This window comes from Rhinatrema bivittatum, chromosome 9, assembly GCF_901001135.1.
Source record: "Rhinatrema bivittatum chromosome 9, aRhiBiv1.1, whole genome shotgun sequence".
Classification (NCBI taxonomy): domain Eukaryota; kingdom Metazoa; phylum Chordata; class Amphibia; order Gymnophiona; family Rhinatrematidae; genus Rhinatrema; species Rhinatrema bivittatum.
In genome coordinates this window covers 170,858,299-170,872,804 of record NC_042623.1, presented here as the reverse complement: position 1 = coordinate 170,872,804, position 14,506 = coordinate 170,858,299, and the positions used below count along the sequence as shown (strand labels likewise).

The 14,506-nt window shown below is 43.9% G+C and overlaps 1 protein-coding gene across 3 annotated transcripts in view; it reads left to right on the top strand.

Annotated features, from left to right (window-relative positions):
• The window catches only part of LOC115099245 (galactose-3-O-sulfotransferase 2-like), a 94,853-nt gene that overhangs the window by 36,270 nt on the left and 44,077 nt on the right, over positions 1-14,506 (top strand). The gene's annotated exons all lie outside the window — the stretch shown is intronic.

The following is a 14,506-nucleotide window of genomic DNA, read 5'->3' as shown; positions in this document are numbered from 1 at the left end:
CCAGGTGGCTGATGCCATGGCCCAATCTGGAAACTGGGTTCCGATGATGGAGCCTCAGCCTGGACCCAGGTATGATGCTGGGGCCTGATTCAGACCCAGGCTCAATGCCAGGACCTGATCCTGAGGTTGAATCCTGACACAAGGGTCTTGGCCTAGGCTGTGACCCAGAACCAGGCCTGAAACCACAGCCCAGTCCAGAGATCAGGTCCAGACACTGGGGCCTCAGTCTGGACCCAGGTCCAGGCCAGAGCTTGTCCCGGAGGTTGTGTCCCAACCTCAGAGCCTCAAACCAGGGTAAGGCCCTGGCCCAGCATTCAGGCCTTGGAGATCTTCTGTCTTCTTGGATGGAATGATGCCATTCGCTTGGTAGGCAGCACATTAATTAATTTCTTCTCCAGCAGAAAGCACCATTTTGATGTATGGCAGCCCAATTGTGTTGACACATCAAAATCCTGCCCTCTGCTGGGGAGGATGTGTCAGAGTTAATTAACTCCAGCACATCCCAAGCAGATGGCGTCATTTTGTCCAAGAAGAAAGAACAAAAAAGTTCAAAAGACTTCTGAGGCCTGGGAGTCGGTCCTGGGCCTGTCCTTGGGACAAGGCCTTGGGGTTAGGACCTGGCCTCCGTATTGGGTCCCAGCATCAAGCCTGGGTCCGGGCATCGGGATCTGGGTTCGTATAGGGTCCCGGCATCAGGCTTAGGTCCTCGCCTAGAAGCCTTGGCCTTTCATAGGGTGAAAGTTGAAGTCCTGGCAACCTACTGTGGCCTAGGCGTATGCAAGGCCAAGGCTTCAGTCTGGGCCTAGGCATCAGAATTAGGCCTCAAAGCTTGGTCCCAATGCCTATGCCCAGGATGAAGCCTCAGCCTTACGTAGGCCTAGGCTGCTGTGAGTCACCCTAACCTCTGCTTAGGCCCTATGTAAAGCCCGGGCTTCATCCTGGGCCTAGGCCTCATTATTGGATCCCCACCCAAACCAGGTAAGGGAAGATCCTGGCCCTGGCATTTTTTGGGTAGGACAATGGGTAGGGGACTTGGGAGGCTCCATTTCTTTTTTTTTTTTTTTTTCATTTTTGTTATTTGTTATGTTTATTAAGTTTTTTTAACTAAATAAATGAAATAAACATTTGAAAAAATGAAATTCATGGGAAACCAAACCCCCAAACAAAATGAAAACAAAACCGCATTTTTTCTTCTTCCCCTCCCTACTATCCACTCACTCCTGAACTAGCAACTACATACTTATATGGCTTTTTATTTGCCTTTTAGAGACCTCTACTCCAAATGTATTTGTAACCGTATGGTCAGAGGAATATCCTGAATTATAATTTCTTTCAGATTATCAAATAATATTCACACACTCTGTCTCTTTCATACATGTGTTCATTCCAGTATTAACTCTTGACTCATACCTGAATGTACTAAGCATGTACATAGCATACCATGATATTTATTTATTTTATTCTTTTTTTTATACCGACGTTCATGACAAGTCATATCACATCGGTTTACATAAAACATAGGTGAAGTACATTGAACAGGGGGTGAAAACTTGGTCGGTTACAGAGAATTAACATTTTTTGGCAGAACCATTTAATTCAAATAATAATCATGAATTACAAATGGACAAGTAAAGCTGTATACCTATAACTTGGTATCCTATATTTCAAATGTACATTTATCTCTTAACAGACTATTATTAAAAAAAAAAACCTAATACTTAGTTTGGTACCAAACTTAAATTAAGCTTGCATATCAAATGTCTCGTCTCATGTGACAATATGTAATAGACTTAGCTTTAGTCCTTCACTGAAAGATTATGAACGATGCTTGCAACCGCAGCTGGCTAGTGTGGGTTAACTCTATCCTAGGCAGATGAAAAGCTTTAGATGTTTGTGACCAGATGCTGGCTTGCGATGCTCACCAGCACAGGCTGGAACTCTACCCACAAGACTTGGAACTCTGGTACTTATAGTCATCTGGCACCTCCCAACTCTTGAACTCCTCTGATTTATCTACTATCCTTGCCTAATAAATCAATAAAAAAAACTTGTCTCCCTATTCCAATTCTTCTTTCCCTTTGACTATAGTCTTGCTATGTGTATGCATTCAGGAACCTTAGTGTACTAGAATTCTATTGCAAAAATAAAAATAAATATTTCCATCACTCTCAGGTGACCTAACCTATCTATCTTAGTGTGTTGTTGATTGTAGACCTTCTTCAGGAATCAGTAAAAATACCAGGATTACAGGACCCACTCACTCACTGAGACACTCCAAGAAATCCCTCATATAATTATTCGGGATATCAGGTTAATTCCTATTCCTCTCAGGCAAAATTTCCAATTTTTAGTTACAGCTGAGTAAAGGTACTAATTTATCTATATCAGTTTTACCCTTTTCTTCAAATTGGAATACTGGTTTATCTACACCAGCTTTATTTCTCAAGGTTATAATTTATCAATTTAAAAGTTTTCCTAAATCTTTGTGGATTTTCATAAAATTATTCTAACATCCGTTCACTCATCTATCATTCATTCATTATCAAGACCAACAAAAATTCCCTGCGAGTCAGTCAAATTAAAGTTAATTTTACACTTCCATTCTAACTTCCCACCTCAGGATATTCAGTAAATATGTTCACAAACACTTTCACAAAAATCCAATGTGTTGCCTATCTTCAGCTAGAAATGTTTTTCTACTAGGCCTCTGAAATCAGCAGCAGCTGCGCAGGTCCTTCTCTCCCGCCCGCCAGCTTAGGAATCCCCCCAATATTCTAAACTGTAACCACTATATTAGCTTCAAGAGATTATTATTCTGGATGAGGTCACCAAACAAAATAGTTTTGCTTCTTCATGTGAGGTAAATAAGGACATATCTAACAATTAACTATTCCATTAGGGGCGGATTTTAAAAGGCTGCGCGCCGGCCGCCTATTTTGCATAGGCCGCCGGCGCGCGTAAGTCCCGGAGCTTTCGAAAAGGGGCAGGAGGGGGCGTGTCCGGGGGCATTCCCGAAATGATGTGGCGTTTCGGGAGCGGGCCCGGGGGCGTGGTCGAGGCCTCCGGACCAGCCCCCGGGACCGGAGGACGGAGCGGGGCTGCCGGCCGGCGCGCGCAAAGTTACGCCTGCTGAAAGCAGGCGTAACTTTGCCGACAAAGGTGGGGGGTTTTTTTAGATAGGGCCGGGGGGGTGGGTTAGGTAGGGGAAGGGCGAAGGAAAGTTCCCTCCGAGGCCGCTCCGAAATCGGAGCGGCCTCGGAGGGAACAGGCAGCGCGCGCTGGGCTTGGCGCGCGCAGGTTGCACAAATGTGCATCCCCTTGCGCGCGCCGACCCCGGATTTTATAAGATACGCGCGGCTATGCGCGTATCTTATAAAATCCAGCGTACTTTTGTTCGTGCCAGGTGCGCGAACAAAAGTACGCAATCGCGTATTTTTTAAAGATCTACCCCTTAGTGAACAATAAAGTTAAAGAGATTTTTAATCTACTTTCACTTTTGTTTATCTTCACAAATAAAATAATTTTAAGTGCTTTGACTTTAAAATACTCACATTACGGAGGTTGAGAAGGGAGTGATCCTTACAAGGCTGACGCAGGTTCTATAACAACTACTCCGAGGGAGAAGCTGGAATCCAGTCCTCGACGGTGAGCATGGTGCAGCTGGACTAATTGTTTCCTTACACGTCATCAGGAGGGTCCGGCTGAGAAGCCTCAAAGCCAGCCCCCCTGCAGTGCGCAGCCGACGCCGGCGTGCCAAAGGGCGTGCAGCTTTGAAAAATTTTCCTGGACATTTTTTACTTTGGAATAAGTGTCTGCTCTCCTGAGACTCTCCACCCAAAAGAGATCCAAGTTATATGAAGCTCCGGTGATATGTGAGTAGAGCCTGAAGGCATAAGCTATATTATTGTTTTCAATGCCTCATTCTGTGAGAAAATGGAGGGCCAAAGAGAAAGAGGCCCTGTCGGGATCTATTACCCCTATGCTAGGCCCGATGGACACTCATATACATCGAGGTACATCGATATCAGGTGAAATCTTGCTGAGTGAGGGTAGGGAGAAAGATTTACCTGGCCCCTCTCCTGAGTCTTATACCACCCTATCTCTGATAGAACAAACGCCCTCAAGCAATCCTGCAGAGAAGAGGCCTCAAAATCAAACCTCTGCTCCGGTGGTGATCGGTGTAAACCAGAACCCACTAGACCAGGGGAGTAAAATACCACAGGATATATCCAACTTCTCTATATTACCACATTCATTGGGGGAGAAATCAGAAGCACTGGGTTAGGGGAAAACCCTGGTGAGAAGTATGTTTTTCCACAGCTATTAAAAGTGGATTTGATAAAACCAACAGCTATTTCTTTAGATTCCATCTGGGAAGCTATCCAGACTTTAAATACTAACATTTATAAACAGATGACCCCAGTGTACACTTATCTGGAGAAAATGGATACACGACTTGTGAATATGGAAAAGGATGTAAAAGTGGATAAAGAGAATATTACCAAAATTAAAGCAGAACTGGAGAATAACAAAGCTTTGCAGAGCACAATAATGAAAGAAAATTATACTCTGACCACTGGGATGGAGAATATGGAAAATTTCCTAAAAGGAAAAAATTTACGGTTTATTAATTTCCCAAAAAATCAATTTATATCTCCAAAAGAGATGTGGAAAAAATATATGTTAGAAATTTTAAAGATTCCAGATCAAGCTTTGCCTGTAACATCGAGGATATATTATATACCAGTTAGCAAAGAGAGGAAAGAAGCTGAGGATAAAGAAAGTAAGCGTATCCCTCCAGTGGATTCATTGCAACTAAATTTAACGGAAATATTGGAAACTTCTCAGAGAGACCAGATTACTGCTTCTACTCTAGTGGTCTCATTCCTGCTTGAATCGGATAAAGAATGGACACTAAAAATGTTTTTTCGACACAGATCTGAATCCTTTTTAGGTCAAAATGTGAATATCTTTCTAAAGTTACTCAAAAAAGAAGAAAACAATTTTTGTTATTAAGACCTAGAGTTTTGGAAATTGGTGCTATGTTCTTATTAAAATTCCCCTGCAAATGTTTAGTTAAATATCAAAGTTTATCATATGTTTTTTTTCAACCAAATCAGCTCACAGCCTTTCTTGTAGGTAAAAACCCCTTACCAGGTAGCTCTTCCCCTATTGACTAGTGCAAAGTATGATATAAATGTTCGTCAATGACAAATATAATGTACTAGACATTAAGGTAAAAGCTTCTTTAGTTTCCTATTTAAATTGCTTTATGTAATAATTTCTCAAGGTTTAAACTTGGATCTCTGATTTGGATACAAATACTTTAAGATGTAAAACTTTATTGTAAAATGCCTAGTACTTAATTGCTAATTTGTATTTCTGTTTTCAAACAAGAATGTTTTTTCTTGAATATAAATTGTTTAAATTCAATAAAATATAAATAAAAAAAATACTCACATTACTCTGGCTTTTCCCTTCAAGAATTTTCAATAAAACTTCGTTGTCAAGGAGACTCTATCGTAACAGCTTCCCCTGCCACAGCTGTTCTGAGATTTGAACTAATGTAACTCATTCTCTCCAAGTGACAAGAGACTAAACTTTTAAATAAAATTAAATTCTATAGTTTCCAAACAAAATTTTATTTCTCCAAAAATATAAAATAAACACATCAAATCCACACTCTCACTACTCACATTACTACAGTACTCATATACTAAAAATCCATGAAAACCCTCAGAACCCCCTTCAGTTCAATGTCTGAATTTAAAACATTTCAGAAGAATTTCAAAAGTAGCCAAAAGCTTTTTCTTAACACATCTTAAGATGTTTATCAATACAGAGCAAATTTTGCCCTTGAATCTGTATTTTTATCTGGACTCCAGATTTGCTTATAAATATAACTTTTTAAATAAACCTTTTCAAATTCTCATTTTCACATGAATCACACTTTAATTAAGTCTTTTCATGACAACCACTAACAAAACTCTGAGGGATAGATTTTAAAAACATATGCATGCGCTGGCGCATGCATGTTATAAAATCCAGGGTGGCACAAGAGGGGTAGAATTTTGCAAGTTTCGCACAGTGATGCATCGCAGCCTTCCCTACCCCCTACCCTAACCTCCTTTCCCCTTCCCATCTCCTCCCCCTATCCCTATCCTATCTACCTTTGGGGTGGATTTATCAAAATGTGGTAAGTACCGCATGCGATAGCAAAAGGGGCGTGGTTTATGCTAATATAGCATTTATCGCTAATTACCTGTGCAAAGAGCTAAGTTAGCACAAATTGCGATACCATTTTCAGCGATAAATGCCAGACCTGTTGTATTTCCTGAGAGAGAGAGAGAGAGAGAGAGAGAGAGAGCAAGCCTGGCAATAATGTCATGGCCCATAGGTAGGTATTTGTATCCCTATGGTAGGCCCACCTAGTAACTCGAGGTGGGGTTTAGGTAACAATGTAGGGGGTTAGGGGCCACTTTGACATTCTACGTGACACCTACGAACAGAACAGTGGTCTCTTGTGAAGATTTGCTGGCCTTCGGAGTGAGGAAACTCACTCCAAGATGAGATTTGGGCAAGGTTCTCTCAAGCTAGCTTGATGTTACCCAGGTAGAGAATCCATCAAGCTAGGTTGAGAGAACCTTGCCCAAATCTCATCTTGGACACAAGAGCTGGGCCAAAGATAAGGAGCGGGAAGGGGGCAGGGACTTGAGGTGCTGGTACAGCAGCCATTTGCCGCTGTACCAGGGAAGCGCGCGCTGGCAGGGTGATGGCACGTGTAACTTTCTATTGCTCCTTTGGAGGAGCAACAGGTAAGATAAAAAAACAAACAAAGGGGGTCATTTATCAAAATTCGATAAGGTGTTTTCGCATGCGTTAAGGGCTTATCACATGCAAAAAGCCCCGTTATCGCATGCGAAAACGTGTTTACCGCATGCGATCGCACCGTTTCGTATGGTGCGATGCAAATTCCAAAAATAGGAGGAGTTAGGGGCAGAGAGTGGGCTGGGTTAGCCTGTCTGCGAAGAGCTATCGCACAGCCATAACGCCGATTTTAACAACACCTCTTTGGATTGCGTTAGCTGCCGTGACCATGCGGTAAGGTTTCATTGCCATTTGCGATGTCTCCCGTAAGTCCGATTTCAGCTGAATTGACAGGTTCAGAGCCAGAGAGAGAGAGAGAGAGAGCAAGCCTGGCCATAATGTCATGACTTCAGTCGATCTCGGGGCGATAAAAGGTTGTTGAAAGGTAGGGGCCAGACGAAATGTCCTTCGAGCGGCGGTAGGTTCCCGTGCTCTTTCTTGAAAGTGTAAATCCAACCGAATGGCTAAACAGATAAGTTCCTCCAAAGACTCTGGAGGATCCCGGCCAGCCAATTCATTTTTTATATTTTCTGACAGTCCTTGTTGAAATATGGCGGTGAGACTATCATATCCCCAAGCAAGTTCAGATGCCAAGGTTCGAAATTGAATGGCGTACTTGCCTACTGACCAAGAGCCTTGTTTGATTTGTAATAAATCATTGGCTGCTGAGGTAGATCGTCCTGGTTCATCAAAGATGAGACGAAATTCCTTCAGAAATCAATCCAGATTGTTGAGAATAGGGTCATCTCTCTCCCACAAAGGTATTGCCCAGGCCAGGGCTGGGCCCTCCAACAGTGACAAAATGAAGGTAACTTTAGTCTTATCCAATGGGAATAAGGATGACTGAAGTGAAAAGTGCATTCGGCATTGATTAATGAAGCCTCGGCACTGCAAGGAAGTTTCGTTAAATCGTGCAGGAGGTAGACGTATGGGAGTAGATGAGGGTGTGGTGGCTGCAACTGGAGCTGCCGGTGCTTGAGCAAGTGCATCCATACGAGCGACTAATCGGTCTAGCACTCCAGTTACTTGGTCGAGAACCCCTTGGTGTTGCTGTAGCTGGGAGGCCAAGCCTGGAATGGCCTGAAGCGCGGACAAATCTACTGGTTCCATGGCTTCGGCCAACTGTTACGGTTAGTAGTGGAACCAAGACAAAAGACTGCTTACGTTGTCTCGTAGAGACTCTGAAGTGCTGGAATAGGTGACAATCCAAAGGCAGACAACAGGTAGAGAAGTCCACAGGCAGTCCAGGTCAAGGCAGGCAGCAAACAACAGGAACCAAGGCGACAATCCAGAGGCAGGCGGCAGGCAGAGAAGTCCAAAGGCAGTCCAGGTCAAGGCAGGCAGCAAACAACAAGAACCAAGGCGACAATCCAAAGGCAGGTGGCAGGCAGAGAAGTCCAAAGGCAGTCCAGGTCAAGGCAGGCAACAACAACAGGAACCAACAAGCAGAATAGTGAACACTACTTGTGGCCGAAGCAGCACAGGAGTGAAGAACTTCCCTTTAAATAGGGCAAGCCTTCCCGTGCTGAGCAGAACTTCCGCCAGCAGCTGACGTGAAAAGGGGGCGTGGTCAAGCTCTGATTCACGCGGTGCCGCGCCGGGTTGGAAGCCGACGTCAGGGAGGGACGCCAGTGCCATCGGAGGCTCTCCTGCAGGTAACATAGCAGGTAGGTAGAGTGGTAGCAGTAAGACTCCAAGGGTGGAGAAAAGGGGGCATGGCAGGTAGGCATGTGGTAGCAAGGCCCTAGGGTAATATTTTTGGGGTATGGCAAATAGGTAGAGTAGCTTTCAGTCATCTTGCCACATACATAAAAATTATGAAAACCCAAGCAAAGATAGTTTGATTTTCAAAAAGACCAGATTTTCCATTGATTCTGGCACCAGCCTTGAGCAATGAAGACTCACTACATCCCCTGCCATTGAGAAGATACATTCTCTAACCACACTGGTTGGTGGGTTGGAAAGATATTGCTGAGTGACCTTGCCTATGGTGCTCCTCATCATACACCCTAGCAACCAGTATCTCCTTCATGAATATGAGATGCCAGAACTGGAGGGCAAGACTCCCTTTCATCCATGAATCACAAAGTGTAGCAAACATGTATGTATCATTTTCTGACACAATCCAAAACAACGGAAGCTACCTCCTCTCAATAGACACAGCAAAACACTATCATATGAGAGGGACAAGTCTTCTTCAACCCAATTCATACAAAAATATTCCAAAAGATCTCGTGTTAATTTATTTAATATAAGGAGGACACACAAGAACAGTCATTATGATATTGTCCTCCTTATATTAAATAAATTAACACGAGATCTTTTGGAATATTTTTGTATGAATTGGGTTGAAGAAGACTTGTCCCTCTCATATGATAGTGTTTTGCTGTATCATTTTCTGTACAGCTATCTCTATTTTTAGAGACAGACTATGAAGGGGTGTATAGCTCCACCAACCTCCACAGTATCATAGAGGTGGAATTGCAGCAGGTGCCAACATCTTGAATGAGATGATTGTGAGGCATCTCAAATTCTTCCAGCTTTTCACGGAGAAGCTGCGCTGATGCTTCAACGGAACTACCCTGCTATTATCCTGTACTTCTCTATCAGCTCCTGCAGGAATATATTCTCATGGGACTTGAACCCCAGCCCCAAGGCATTCTTCACTGTCAGGTGTAGGAAATGTGCAAAACAACAAATACTCTGAAAGCTCCCATCTTCTATTGCCTTTACCACATTTGAAGCATTATCTGTCACAAAGATATCTGCATTTAGATTCTTGTTTATCCAATCTACCTGCCAATCCTCCAGCATCTTTATTATGGGTGATAGAATATTGGCTGAAGTATAGGAGCTATACATCAACTAGATGTGCAGCAAAGCCCACCTGCACCCTGATGCACTGTTTCCACTAGACCTGCTGTCTATCCCTTCCTCAGCCAGGTCCCATCAGTGTGCCATCAGGAAGAGGTAGAATGGGTATAGCATTTGTGTTGGTCCAGATATCTGTGCTGAAATGCACACTACTGCCCTCTGCCTTAGCCAGTGTCCTTGGATGCAACTTGGTTTGTGGGCCCTTGGGTCGTGGAGAGAGCTGACTCCACCCACAGGGAGAAGCCCTGTGGGGACTCTCCACGACAGGTGGGGTCTCACAGGAATCAGAGAATATTTATTTTACAGCAAGGAGAACCTGAGGAGCAGGTTTCTAAACTCAGTCCTGGAGTAGGAAGACCTGGGATGGATTCTCCGGTAGTTGTCCGCAGAGCAGGGTAACCCAGGAAATACTTGCTTCTGGCAGGCCTTGTGCGAGGTAGCTCCGGTAGTGGTCCGCAGCACAGGGTAGGCGGGAGATAGATGTTGGCAACTGGCACAGGACAGCATGGATCCGGTAGTGGTCCACAGAGCAGGGTAAGCCGAGGATCCACACAGCAAGATGGAAGCAGTAGTGTAGAGCAGGTCTTGTACTCACTCCGAGCAGGTTTTGTACTCACTCCGTGGTGTTGTAGTAGAGAATAGAAGCAGCAGAGACCCAAAGCAGGAACAGCGATGTGTCGTCCAAGAACAGCGAGAGGAACTCACTTAGCTGGAGAAGATGAGACAGGCAGATAAGGCTCTCCGAGGAGTGGATAGCCTGAGTGTAGCAAGACTGAGTCACTCAGTCTGGAATGCAGGAATAGCGAGGCAATGTGTCTCAGAGGAAGGAATTGAGCAAGATGGAATCCTTGCTAACTCGTAGGTAGGAAAGTCTGGTAGGTTTAAATGCACGTAGGCAGTGATGTCATGCAGAGGTGATGCCTCCGAGGTTCCCGCCATGACATGCACAAGAAGGAGGCAGGGTCGAGCACACCAGATTTAAGATGGCGACCGGGATCACCCACGCCATCCCGGGAATGCCAGGGAGATTGGTGTGCACAGGCAGAGGTGGCCATCTTAACTAGAATCAGAGCTACTGGGCAAATTGAGGTGAGCAGCAAAGGTTGCAGCAGTCTGCGACTGATGGGCGCAATAGTAGCCCCCTTCTTAGGCCCCCTCCCAGGGGGTTTCGGTTTCCTTGGGTGAGTTAGATGGAAACGATGTAACATGTCTTTGTCCAGGATGTTGACAGCAGGTTCCCAGCTGTTTTCTTCAGGGTCGTATCCTTCCCATGAAATTAGGTATTCCCAATGCTTTCATCTCTTACGTACTTCCAAGATGTCATCCACTTTGTATGCGATGTCCTCTTCAGCATCCAGTGACTATAAATCTGGAGCCTTGCAAGAGAATTCTGAGAGGATTTATTTATTTATTTATTTATTTATTTAACATTTTTCTATACCGACCTTCAAGGTTGAATACCATATCAGGTCGGTTTACATCGAACAGGGGTAGATCAGTATAACATAACGTAACATAAGGAACAACTTTTTTATAATTAGCGGAGACAAAAGCAGAGAAGCAAAAGTTACATAATAACAAGGACCTTGAACTTGGAAGCTGGTTCAGCTGGAAAAAGAGAAGCCTTAAGAGGGTATTAAATTAAATACATTGTGAAATGTCCGAGCCTGGTCTAGAGCTAGTTAGCTTATTAGGGTAGCAAACTAGTAAATGAGGTGAGTATTGGAGGGGCGAAGTTCGAAATTCATATTCATAAGCTGAGTAGTTATCTAATGAAAGTTTGATGGATCAGGGAAGGCTTGTAAGAAGAGCCAAGTTTTGAGTTTTTTTTTAAAATGTTGGTAGGCACGGTTCCATTCTGAGATCTGCAGGGAGGTTGTTCCAGATGGCTGGACCTGCTGTAGAAAAAGCTCGGTCCCTGGTAGAGATGAGTCGTGTGGCTTTAGCTGGCGGGGCTTGTAGTGCTCCTTTGTAGGTTTCTCTCATTGGTCTGTTGGAAGTGTGGAGTTTGAGTGGGAATTCGAGGTCGAGATGGAGGCGGTTATGAATTGATTTGTGAATTAGAGTTAGAGATTTGTGTAGAGCCCTGTGACTGACTGGTAACCAGTGTAGATTGCGGAGGATGGGCGTAATATGGTCTCTCTGGTTGGCGCTTGTCAAAATTCTTGCTGCGGCATTCTGTATCATCTGTAAGGGCTTGGTTGTTGCGCTGGGTAGGCCGATGAGGAGAGCACTGCAGTAGTCAATTTTGGCAAATATTAGGGATTGGAGCACAGTCCTAAAGTCATGAAAATATAGGAGAGGTTTGAGTCTTTTTAACACCTGAAGTCTGTAGAAGCACTCTTTAGTTGTGGTTTTGATCATATTCTTTAGGTTAAGACGGTTGTCTATAAGTACTCCAAGGTCTCTCACATGAGTGTGGGTGAGAAGGTGTTTGTGATGGATCTGAGACGGGAGGTTTTCTTGGTTGGAGGAAATGAAGAGGAGTTCAGTCTTAGAGGCATTGAGGACCAGATTTAGACTGTTGAGGAGATTAGTGATGGCTTGTAAGCTGTTGTTCCAGTGTGCGAGGGATTTGTTAATAGATTCTGTTATGGGAATCAGAATCTGAACATCGTCTGCATAGATGTAGTGAATGAGGTTAAGACTAGTTAACAGTTGGCAAAGGGGAAGGAGGTAAATATTGAAAAGGGTAGATGATAGGGAAGAACCTTGTGGTACGCCAAGAGAGGAATTAGTAGATGGTGATTCTTTATTGTTGATTTTGACTTTAAAACTTCTATTACTGAGGAACGACTTGAACCAATTGTGGACTGTTCCCGATATGCCTATGTCTGAAAGGCGATTCAAGAGGATGGGATGGTTGACGGTGTCGAAAGCCGCCGAGATGTCTAAAAGGATTAGGAGAAAGGAGTGTCCTTTATCTAGACCCATAATAATATGGTCAGTTAGAGATATGAGTAGGGTTTCTGTGCTGCGAGATTTGCGGAACCCATATTGGGAAGGGAAAAGTAAGTTGTGATCTTCTAAATAATCCGAGAGCTGGATGAGAGGCTTCAGCAGTGAAATGTGGAAAGCATTATGTATTTTCGTGGACGATGGTAACTTCAGGCTGTAGGTCAAGGGACCTAAGCGGCGAAGGACAGAGAAGGGTCCAATGTATCTGTTTTATAATTTTGGTTTTAATATGAGTTTTTATGTATTATTTTTATGTATCACTCTTATAAGATGGATTTGTATTTTATGAAATTTTTTGTATCTTATCTTCTTTTTATGTCTTTATGTTATTATTATTTTAAGACACTCTGTTAACCGGTGTGAAGATATGTACCAACACCAGTATAGAAAAGCAAATCAAATAAATAAATAAATGTAGTGTGGAGCAAATCTGATTGAAGGCAGCTTAAGGCAGAGGTACTTGGTACTGAGCCATACCTTGTCTCCTGGCTCAAACTGAGATGCTGCTCTGTGATGAGCGTCGTATTTCTTTTTCGTCCTTTGTCCTGCTTTGTGTAGAAGGTCCTTAGTTTGAGTCCAGAGTTAGTGAATCTCTTCAGCTTTAGCCTGGGCCGCTGGTGATGTACCTGACAAAGGTATTGGAAGTGGTGGCAATGGTTGGTGACCATATACAATCTGGAATGGAGTGGATCCAGTGTCAAAAGCAGTTTGAGAGTTCAAGGCGAACTTAGCCCGTGGTAAAAGTTCTGCCCAATTACTCTGCCTAATGTTGACATAGGCACGAATGAACTGTTTGAGAGTACAATTCATTCTCTCTGTTTGCCCATTTGATTGGGGGTGATACGCTGATGTCAGGTCTAATGCAATGTCAAATTTACAACACAGTGCCCTCCACAACTTGGCGGAGAATTGAACACATCTGTCAGAAACGATGTGCTTCGGCATTCCGTGAAGCAGAATATATGTTGTATGAACAGTTTGGCAATTTCTGGGGCAGATGGTAGTCCGGGTAAAGCCACAAAGTGTGCCATTTTTGAGAAGCGGTCCACTGTGACCCATATAGTATTGTTCCCGCTTGAAGGTGGCAAATCAATGACGAAACCGGTCGTGATGTGTGTCCATGGTTCATCTGGAACTGGTAATTGCTGTAGGAGCCCCCAAGGGCAACCAGCAGGAGGCTTTTGTCTGGCATAGGTAGCACAGGATTCAACGTATGCTTGGACATCCTTTTTCATAGATGGCCATCAATAAAATCATTGAAGGGTGGCAAGTGTATGGGCCTGTCCTGGATGACAGCTAACCAGGAGTCATGAGCCCAGTTCAGAAGTTTCTTCCGAAGATTTTGAGGAACCACTGTTTTACCCCCTGGAACAGAATGGGTAGCAGCCAGAACTATCTTCTCTGGGTTGATGATGTGATGGGGTGTGTCAGGGACATCTTCAGGTGTAAAAGAGCATGAGAGGGCGTCTGCCCAGACATTTTTATCAGAAAGACGGTATTTGAGCAAGAAATCAAATCAGTTGAAGAATAATGACCATCGAGCTTGGCGATGGTTGATTCTCTGTGAATGACGTAAATATTCCAGGTTCTTGGGATCAGTGAACACTGTTATGTGATGTTGAGCACCTTCTAGCCAGGGATGCCATTCCTCGAATGCAAGCTTGATAGCGAGCAACTCTTTGTCACCAATGCCATAATTTCTCTCGGCTGGCGAAAAGCGTCTTGAGAAAAATGAGCAGGGATGAAGAGTATGCGTATCACTGTGCTGACTGAGCACGACCCCTATGCCAACATCAGAGGCATCGAG